The following is an 11,392-nucleotide window of genomic DNA, read 5'->3' on the forward strand; positions in this document are numbered from 1 at the left end:
AAGTTATATTCGGAAAGAATAAACCAGTTTTATTAAGAAAGGACTTGTGTCGCTTAAGTTTCGTCGGAACGAAGTTACGGAAAGTTAATTAACAAACGGAAACGTAACAGAAGTAATCTCTATATATAAAGCACAAAAATATGTGTGTCCGTCTCTTGACTAACTATTAGGTCATGCTAGCACTCTCTATGGAAGAATGAAATGAAAACAAAAATGGTTACCACTATTGCAATAATACATAAATTCAGCTGAAGTTTCTACTCCAACAGCCACCATAACGCTGATATAGAGAGTTGTTTCTTGAGTTACATTCACTTCCTACTTTGATCAGTGATCTTTCAACTTTGCCCTATAAGACTTCTATAGCCAATGACCATCAATTAATTAATCATATGAAACACAGTGGAAAGACATTAAGAGCTGGATGTTGAAAATGGGTAACAGAAAGCACACCTACCACCACTAATTTTGTCGCTACCTCTTTCTACAAAGTCACAATGACCATTGTACAATGTTTTAAGTATATACATAGTGAGTTATTAAAGCTTATACAAAACTTTGGATGAGATAATAATAATATGTTATAAATAAATTGTATGAAAGTCAGGATATTTGTCACAGCATCCACCTCCACATTTTTTAAAGTTCGTAACCCAGACAAAAAATGGTACCTCAGCTTGTTTAATATGTAAATAGATTTTTATGTATGTTTTAGTTTGTTGGATTATGCTGTAAGGAGAATAGTAAGATCAATGCCTAAAATTGGTCTTTCAGAATGAATGTTATAAGTCCCATTTATTTCATACATTGTAGAACACGTAAAAAGAATTAAACAAAGCCATATACTTGAAAGCACTTCTTAAATAGTTCAATTTCACCTCCTATATCACAAGTAGAGTACTTGATTGTTTTGCCTCATTATGCTCACATATGTTTCTTTGACCTTGACCACCATATTTCACACATTTCAAAACTTGTATTGCTCTGATATTTTGATGTGTCATGAAGTACTGTATGAATAGTTTTTCTCTTAAAAACTAGTTCAAATACTCAAAAATATACATTTAACATTATGATAAATGATATTTAAAGAAATTCTGGCTTTTTTGTACTTTTCTTAGCTGTAGATTCTTTTTTCTTTACAGAAATAATGCTGTAAAAAGTTATTATATTCAAACAATCGTAATCTACATGAAATTCTCATAAGAGTGGTAAAACATGCTAAAACGACTTTTTATAATCATTTTATTTGCATATGCAAAACATTTTTTTGTACACAACAGAACCTTATCTAGACTGTGATAAAAATAAAATATCCACCATTTTGTTTTTGTTGGCCCAATTGACCTCAAATTGGTGTCAAAGAATTCCACTTTTTCTTTGTAATTTAATGAGATACTGCTTGAATACTAATTTTGATCTCTGATCTTGCTACTACTCCTTTATTTTTAGGTAGTGATCTGGCTTAATTCTTAAAGAATTATCTGTACCTATTTTTAGTAAGGTTAGTTTGATTTAAAATTGGAGAAGCATTTCTTTTGTTAGAAATTGTTTCAGGCTTAAATGTTACTTATTTTTTGTTGGGGTTGGAGTGGCTCCGGTCTTGGAGAATTCGGTAGGGTGGTTGAGTTTGAGTCTCAAAGAGTAATCTAATCTGCTTTTGCTAAAAATAGTTTGGATGAGGTTTTATAAAATGAAGGGTTTTTATAATCCTAATTTGTCCCACTTTTTTATTTATCCCTAATTTTTGACTTGTAATTTTAACATTTCACATCTTTATGTTATGAATGAAAAATTTTCATAAATCTTAAGCTATAATTGTGTTTGTAATTTTTATATGACTGATTATTGATTAAGTTTTCTTATCTGGCAGTTGACCAACTGAAGTCATCAGATAAGTATCAACTTTGCTACTTGTACTGGATGAATGCTGCTTGGTAGATTTGGGTGTTGCAAAACTTCATTAAAGGAAATGTTGGCTTAGTAAGTAGACACCATATTTAACCAATGAAAGAAACTGTGGGTGTAACATTTACTTCTTTTATATTATTTTAATGTAAAAAGAAGCATAATATATTTTACAGGACCAAATTAGTCTGTCTTACAAGTTACACTGAAAGTAAAGATGATGTGGAGTTTTACAATTAGTGCATTTTGAAGTTAAGCACAAAGCTACACAATGGGCTATCTGTGCTCTGCCCACCATGGGTATTGAAACGCGGTTTCTAGTGTTGTAAGTCCACAGACATACCACTGTGCCACTTGGGGGCAAGTGCATTTGTAATAAATGCCTGGACTTTGTTGAACTAACCAGTGTGTTTATTCTTGCTTTTTTTTCAATAGTTTCATTAATATAAGCTAGTCCAACCAAATTTTATCTTTATAATGCACATTTTAAGTAATATTGTTAGTTAAATTAGATGATTAGCTCAATGAATAAAATAACATGGCATATATTATTAAGCCCAGCTTCTACTAAAGGTAAAAATGTGTGCTATAATATTTTGACGATCTATATTTTTTAAAACATATCAGATTGTGTGCTTCAAACTAAACTAGCTGTTTAGTCCATAATAATTTTCTTTATAAGCAGTAGCTTGCAGTGTTAAGTGTTTTGATTTGATTGAACAAAATTGAGCACTTAGGCACTTTTAATGAAAAAATCATGCTTGGTTACAAAGGGTTAAAATTTGAAATAGATTTTGGTAAAAACTAAATGCAAAATAAAAAATGACCTGTAGTAAAAGAAATAAAGAATTTTTTTTTTTAATCAAATACAATATTACTGTGATTTTCTGTTGGAATATAGTAATTGTGACGCATATTATAATAAAAAATGTTATTGATTTGATTCAGTAATTAGTAATTACTATGGCTTTGAGTAACTGACTGAGTTTTGTTGAATATGTTACTGAAGATATTTTTAAAATGTGAAAGACATGAAATTCATTATGTATTACTAATGTTTATAACTAAATTTTGCTTTTTTGTTTTCAAATGAATCTCAGCTACTGACAGAAAGAAACACAGCTGTTGTTGCAAATTCACCTGCCATGCCTATGATATTAATTTTGGGGAGAAAGATTTGTGCAGCATTTTTAGCCAGAGTGGCTCAAGATGTATTTGTGGCTAAGATATGCCAAAGAAAACAACTTGATGCACTGTGTGTTAGTCCAGTAATAAGGATAATGCAATGGTCTATGAAGCTAATAACTTCATAACAAGTACATTGATAAGTATGTGAAGCATTGTAATCATGAACTCCTAATCCTTGGTCAGATGAATACAAAGAGAGCTTTTAGAAAGGTGTTGGAGAATGAAACTAAAGCTGTTGTTACCACTATGAAGGAAATCTACTTCACTGCAAAGGAGCATCTCCCTCTTTACATCTACCAACCAAGGCATGATATCTCTTTAGAGATGTAAAAACTGACAGCATTGATCTTTCCACCGGGTTTTAGAGTTCTTATGCTGCTTTTGAATTTTTAGATGCAATCAATGAAACACTATATGAAGAAATAAACAACAAGCTGAAGTCTGCAGGTGCTGTCTCTCTGACGTGTAATGAAAGCACAGATACAACACTGCACCAGAAGCCTGTTGTGTGGGCTTGTTTTAACAACATAAAGGAGGATGAACCAAAGGCAGAGACATCATGCCTTATGGATTTACATTTGGAACAAAGGCCAGAAAAGAACATGTTACAGAAAGAGATGTAGAAATGAAGAACCTGATCGGATTGAGGACATATGGGGCTTTAGTGATGAATGGACAAAAGAAAGGAACAGCAGGCATCATGAGAAGAGAAAACCATCATTTATTCAATGTTCATTGCCTTGCTAACAGAGTAACCCTGGTGTTCGGTCAAGTAGTTCAAAGTTTCCACAGCTCTCTCATATTTTCAAAAAAAAAACACTGACAAATCTATTTTACTATTTCAGACATTGAAATAAATGTAAAGAGTGCTTGATTGTCCAGTTTTTGAGGTAAGAGAAATCCCTGATGTTAGATGGCTTTCTTTTTTGTGGCTTTGCAGTCAGTTTAACAGAAGTTTCTCGGCTTTCCTGTGTTACAAGAAACAAAATGATCAAGCAGGGTGTCACAGCCAGGATTATACAGTGTAAATGGCAACAGAAGAAAATGTGAATGACAGCTGAAATAAGTAGGCCTATCCAAGAAAGGAGAAACTAGAAACAGAAAGAAAGAGAATACAAATTGAGAAAGAAGAAAAAGAGATATAGGAGAGACTAGAAATGGAAAGAATAAGAGCCCAAATTTAAGACAGCAAAACTCACCCAACCAAAGGAAGAAGGACCCAAGAATGACAATAGAGTCAGGGCTAGCCAACCCAAGCTGCCAAAATTTGATGAACATAAAGATGACATGGATGCTTTCCTGGAGAGATATGAAAGATACGCCCAAAGTCAGAACTGGGACAAAGGCGACTGGGCGGTCTGTCTCAGCCCACTTCTCACAGGAAAAGACTTACAAGTATATGCAGGCATGACATCAGAAGATGCCATGGATTAACAAATTAAAAGTAGCTTTACTGAAACATTATGAACTTACTGAAGAAGATTTTCATTGGAAGTTCAGAGGATTCAAACATGACACTGGAGAAACTGTATCTCAGTTTATGGCAGTATTTCATCAGATGGACTTACATGGCCATATGTGAAAATACTTTTAGGGACTGGCAGACCTATTAGTACATGAACAGTTCATGACCACATGTTCAACTGACACGTCACTGTTCTTAAAGGAAAGAGCTCCAAAAGATGATCAAGCTGGCAGAACAGTATATGGAAGCCCATGGAGGTAGTATAACTGTCAAGTCCAAGAATGTCCAGATAAATTTGAAACACCAGTAATGGCTGACCAGAAGCAGGAGTTTGCCAAAGGTGACAGGAGGTTAATAGATAGAAGGGAAAAAGAGATGTTATGTTTGTTATAAAATGGGGTACATTGCAAAAGAGTGCAAGTCCATTACCAACAAATAAAAACAGAAACCTCAACATAAAGCAGCTGGAGTCATATACAGAGACAGTGCTGGAAAGAAACAAGAAAAGAGTGACTGGCATTATGGATGCTGCTGCCAGAAGAAAGAGAATCACGACTATTTGTCAAATTCAATACAAGAAAATGTGATTGATCAGTGCATGACTAATGGTCAACAAATGGATCAACATTGCCAATAGTGATGGGAGCTTGTGACAAATATCAAGAGATGCCAACAAATCATAATATGCTAATATGTGAAGGCTATGTTGGGGACAAGAAAGTGAAGTTACTACGAGACACTGGGTGCAGTGATCAGATGACAGGCAAGGTATGTTTGTGTGTGCTAATTGATGGGATGGTGAGAAAATTTCCCATAGCAAAAATAAAGGTGGATACTCCATATTATGTTGGAGACCTTGAGGCCATGTGTATCAAGGAACCAATATACGACTTGGTGATAGGAAACATACCAGGTAGTAGAAACTTTGTGGAACTAGACAGAAAGAAGATTGATGAAGCATCTGCTGTCACCACCAGAACTCAAGAAAAGAAGAGCAAACAAGACTTCAAGCACGTGCAAGTGTCAAAAGGTGATATACTTAATTCAGGTTTGCAGAAACTGAAGAAAGCACAGAAAAAGGACCCTTCACTGCAGAAACTTTGGGACAATGCCCAGAAGAAAGTCGAGTACAAACCAAAGGAGAAAAGGTACTTATAGAATAGAGGACCAGAAGGGAGTTCTATACCGAATCTATCAAGGCAGTTATACTGGGGAAGTTAAACAGATCATAGTATTAACAGAATACCGGACTCAAGTGATGAAGTTGGCTCATGAATCAGTTGTGGGAGGACACATAGGAACAAAGAAAACAGCAGACAGAATCACCAGTAATTTCCATTGGCGGGAGCCATCGGAGATGTGAGTAGAGTCTGCTGGTCATGTGACATCTGCCAAATGACAATACCTAGAGGGAAGGTAGCCAAAGTGCCATTGGGGAAGATGCCTCTCATAGAAGAGCTATTCAGCAGAGTAGCTGTGGACTTGATCGGGCCACTAGCACTTGTGTCTGACAAGGGCAGCCGGTATGTGCTAACAGTAGTTGACTATGTGACACGTTATCCAGAAGCAATGGCATTGCCAAAGATAGAGACAGAGAGAGTAGCAGAAGCCCTCCTGGAGATATTTTGCAGAGTAGGCTTTCCGAGAAAAATTCTGAGTGACAGAGGGACCCAGTTTACTTCAGAACTGATGCAGGAAGTGTGCAGACTCATCAGGACTCAGCAACTAAATCCTAAATGTAATGGACTTTGCGATAGAGTCAATGGAGTTTTAAAGAGTATGCTAAAGAAGATGTGCCAAGACAGATCACATGACTGGGACAGGTACTTACAGGCAGTATTATTTGTGTATCGAGAAGTCCCACAAGCAAATACAGGATTTTCACCCTTCGAGTTACTGTATGGAAGAACAGTATGAGGTCCAATGCAAATAAGAGAGAGTCAATGGAGTTTTAAAGAGTATGCTACAGAAGATGTGCCAAGAGAGACTACATGAGTGGGACAGGTACTTACAGGCAGTATTACAAGCAAATACAGGATTTTCACTATTCGAGTTACTGTATGGAGGGCAGGAGGCCTCACCACCAGGCCATCCAAGTGCTACATTGGATATTCTGTGGGAGACCAACAGATAGCCATGGAAAAGGAAAAGGTAACCCTCATACAAGATACACCATCTCCAATGACCAAGCAGCAAGTCTGATCCTTCCTAGGGTTAGTGGGATACTATAGGAAGTTCATCCCAAATTATGCTGAAATTACTCCACCATTGACTGACCTGACCCAGAAAGGCTTACCCAACAAGGTGAAGTGAGAACAACCACACCAGGTGGCATTCCAGAAATGAAAGAACATGTTGGGAAGCTCACCAATTCTTAGAATGCCAGACTTCAACAAACCATTTATTGTTCAAGCTAATGCTTCAGACATTGGGCAGTACTCTTACACGAACATGAAGATGGACTGCTTCCAATAACATATATAAGTAAAAGGTTTTTGAATAATGAGAAGAACTACTCAGTGATTGAATGAGTTTTTGGCTATTATATTTGCCATTCTGAAATTCCAGAACTATCTATATGGGAAGGAGTTCATCATCCAGACAGACCATCAACCACTTGCATACATCAGAGGTGCAAGATCGACAGTGCAAGGATCATGAGGTGGGCATTGCATCTTCAGAACTACAGGTTCCCATTGAGGCTATCAAAGGGACTGGAAATATTGGAGTAGACTTTGTTTGAACTAACAACAGTCTTTGTATATAGTAAAAAAAAAATTATTGTAAATATTTTATCTTGAAGAGGGGTTTGTGTCATGATATAAAAGATTGTTTGGTTTAAATATTAGCGATTAATTTATATTTGTGAGTGAATATTTTTATTATTTTTTAAGTTTTGTTATTATAAGAGTTAAAAGCAGATGATTGTAGAAGGTTCTGTTAATAACTAATTGGTGTCGAGAATATAGAAAGTGGCCAGATGACTATGTAATAAAGATATAAATAGTGTGAGGAAGCAGTAGACAGAGAGCAACAGACATATAATAGCAAAAGAGAATATAGTTGTGTGAAATTAAGTACTGCAATGGTGATAGGCCTAACGTTTAATATGTTAGAGTGAAATTAACAGTATAAAAAAAGATAAGAAGGATAATTTTATCCCATCAAAGCGTGGTTCTAAAGTAATTGAATCAGCCTGGGTACACTTTGACAAAAGGAACAGAGGATCTTCAGAACAAAGACCAAACGAATTATGGTAACTTGCACCACAACTGTAAGTAAATCACACATAGAATACTAGTACGATAGTAATATAGAGAAGATAGTTTGACTTGTAAACTGAAATTTTAACTTGTTCCAAATATATATTTATATTATTTGAAAACAAGTGTGTGCTGTTTATTCATCATTGAATTTATCACTAATAAGTCACAGACACCTACTGTAGAATAATCCTAAGTCCAACAACAACTTAGTATATATTTATGCTATTAAGAAATATAAGTAAAAGCCATTTATTTCAACAATTGGCAAACAGTATTTTATATCACAACACAGGGAAATGTTTAGCCAGGAAACTTGCTTCTAGGAAGTTTATTTACATCACCTACATGATGCTTGATGTTCTGACTCCAGTGATGATTCTGTCCCATCAGTTTCAAAGAAAGATCTTAATCCTTCCGTGGTACAGATACATTTGATGCTGGTGTATTTGTTCTGCAGAATCTGAGATGTTGATCAATTAGAAGGAACTTACCTGCATACTTTGCAGACAGATCTTGATAACCAGAACAGCATCTACAAGAGATTGAAAATTACAATGGAAAAGTCAATCTCATCCTTGATGTATGTCTGAATTCAAGATTCCCACAACTTGACATTCTCAGTAGTCTTGGAATGAGGCCTTTACCCTTTTTAGGCAGAGATATGCTGGAGAGTTGGGTGTGTGAAAATATCAAGATTCTAATTAATCACTATAGAATAGCCAAGGAATATTCATGGGTAGATGATGGTTGTGAAAAACAGGAGAACAACATCAGAGCCTTACATCCAAGCTTGAATGGCAGCATTGCAAGTGAAATGTTCCCCACTGACAACATGAATGCATTGTGGAAACTGATCATTAAGTACCACAGGAAAGACTTCCCAAATCTCATCAGATTAGATGATTTGGGTTTGACATGTCCCACCAACATTACAGACTGTGAACAATCCTTCAGTGTACAGAATTACATCACTACAAACTGGAGGGCTGCAATCTCACCAGATAAATGTGACACTCTTACGAGTTTATGTGACTTCTCATACACAGCCAAAATTTGATAGCAGAAAAGAAACGGGGTGATCTCAAAAAAGTAAACAAGTAAATTATCAGACCTATTCTTCTTCTTAAAGTTATTCTCATCAATTAATGCTGTTGATAAACACCATAAAACTGACTGAGGGATAGTTCAGTGTTCATATTTATTTACTGAGCATGTGCAAACTTTGAAATAAAGCATTCTTGAGACTGATTACTGTGATATATATTGTGCAGATTTGTCTGCCTTGTGATCATGATACTGGAGTGACAAAACTTCCCTGCAAGATACAGTGCATAGAAGTTAACATAATATAATATGGTTAAAACATAAAGGTATTTGGTTTGTTGGTTTTAACATCCTTACTTTCAGAGACTGTAATAATTGATTTTTTTTCACAATTTTGACAGTGACCTGCAGTTTTAAAAAATAACCCCTTACTTTTGTAACTGAGGGGTCATCCATGATATTTTTTTTATAATCTGGAGTACTGTACAGTCTAAGAAATTTCATCAACATGCAAGGAGGAAAGATGCAGCAGAAAATCACTCAAGATGCCAATAAAGATTGAGGGAAAAAAAAGTTCTTTACTGTGAGAAACTGCTGTTAAACAAAAATAAAAAGACAAAAAATGGAGACAAAAAAAAGATCTGGCTGAGAAACTGTGAAAAAAAGATTAATAGGAGAGGGAAGGAAATGTCAGTGAAATGGAAGCTTTTAAAAATTACTAGAAATACCATACAGCAGACTAAATAAGGCTCTTAACTCTAGAAATGCTAGATAAATGAAAGATACCTAAATTTTAATAGTGAAAACTGTCAAATTGACAGCTCTAGCCATTATGTTAAATCTAAATACTTCAATGAACTCAAGATTGTGCAAGACTTACTTGAAGTTGCAAATAAGAAGCTTAATGATGTCGAAAAGATTGATGCAGACTTTAGAAAACCAAAGGGAGAAGAATTTTAGATGAATATTCCAAAATTTTAAGAACAAGAGGTAATTTGCATTTAATTAAAAATTGTAACTATAGTCAATGCTAATTTCCTTTTGCCAAGTATTTAAAAAAATACTCATTTCTTGTTAAGAATTACTTTAATAAATGAGGTATTTAAAAGTTTGACTGGTAGCTAGAAATCCTATGAAACACTTCATATTGGTTTCATTTGATTTCTTAGCTTACATAATGCAGCTGTGCCTAGCTACTGTTTACTGTGATGTATACCATTAAGTAGGATTCAAATCTTAAAACTGCTTGTAGGTGATTTTAATATTATCAGATATAACTAATGCTAAGATATATTGTTTTATTAGTTTTTAGGTGCACCTTAGCTTGTGTTACACCAGTGCATTGTATTTAGCAGGATTTAAGTCTCATAATTGCTTTTAGTTGACTTCATTGTATATTGTATGATATAATTATGCTTGTACTTTCTTTGGTATTGTAGTTGTAGAAATAATCAGTAGCAGTTTTAAAGATATGATCTCTGCTTAATGTTTAACAATAAAAACTTTGACTGTACGTTTGCAGTAACGTGTCTGTGAAACGGTTAATGTTTGGTGATTTAAAATAAATTTCTAAGTACAAGGTAGATGCTTGAGTCAAGATACTGGTCATCATTAGAAAAAAATCAGATATGGTCAATACAGAAAGTATGGAACAACTAGAAAATTATATAGGTAAGTAAGGATGATGTGGTCACTTTTTATACTTTGGTGAGTTTTCATCTTTTGCCATTACTGATAGTTTTCAAGGTGAGGCCTATTTTTGCTATCTTTTAATTGTACGTATATAAAAGTTTGTGCATAAGCTATGTTTTAAACTACAAAAATATAATGGAATCAGCTTGTGATTTTTGACTGTTTTTTGGTACCTGCTTATAATCATGTACATGCTTTTGTGACACCTTGTGCCCTACCTTTTTGTGTTACTCTGGTAAAAACCTGACAGTGTCTTTTGACAGGGTTGATCTTATTTCAGTTAAAGTAATCTGTACCTATCTTTGAGACAGATGGTTTTAATTTGATCTTGGAGAATATGTAAAATTGTCTGTGGTATGGTTGGTTGGTTTTCAGTCTTAAATAATAATCTACATGTCCACATTTCTGGTGATGGAGAATAAGCAATTTTTTTTACCTGCGAGTAAGAATGGTTTCATTTTTCTAGAAAATTCTAATGATAAAGGATAGATAAGAAAATAGGCAAAGTTTTAAAACATACCTGTATATGAGCTAGCAAAGTTTGGAAACATATTAGCTCTGGTGTTTATCAAAGTTCATTTACTGGTTTTCACACATTTTCCCTGTTATCATTTAAGTCTCATCAAGAGTTCCTTAAAAATATTTGTGATTGTATCAAAAATTTACTATTCCACAATAATGTTATTTATAATTACTGTAGATTTTTGCTGAACAATGAAATGTGTGTATTATGAAAAGTTCAATAAATATGTTGTTATTCATCACTTCTGTGGTTTTATTGTTCACCATGAATAGTTTGTTTGTTTTTGTTTTTGAATTTCGCGCAAAG

The sequence above is a fragment of the Limulus polyphemus genome, unplaced genomic scaffold (genome assembly GCF_000517525.1).
Source record: "Limulus polyphemus unplaced genomic scaffold, Limulus_polyphemus-2.1.2 Scaffold3746, whole genome shotgun sequence".
Taxonomy (NCBI): Eukaryota; Metazoa; Arthropoda; class Merostomata; order Xiphosura; family Limulidae; genus Limulus; species Limulus polyphemus.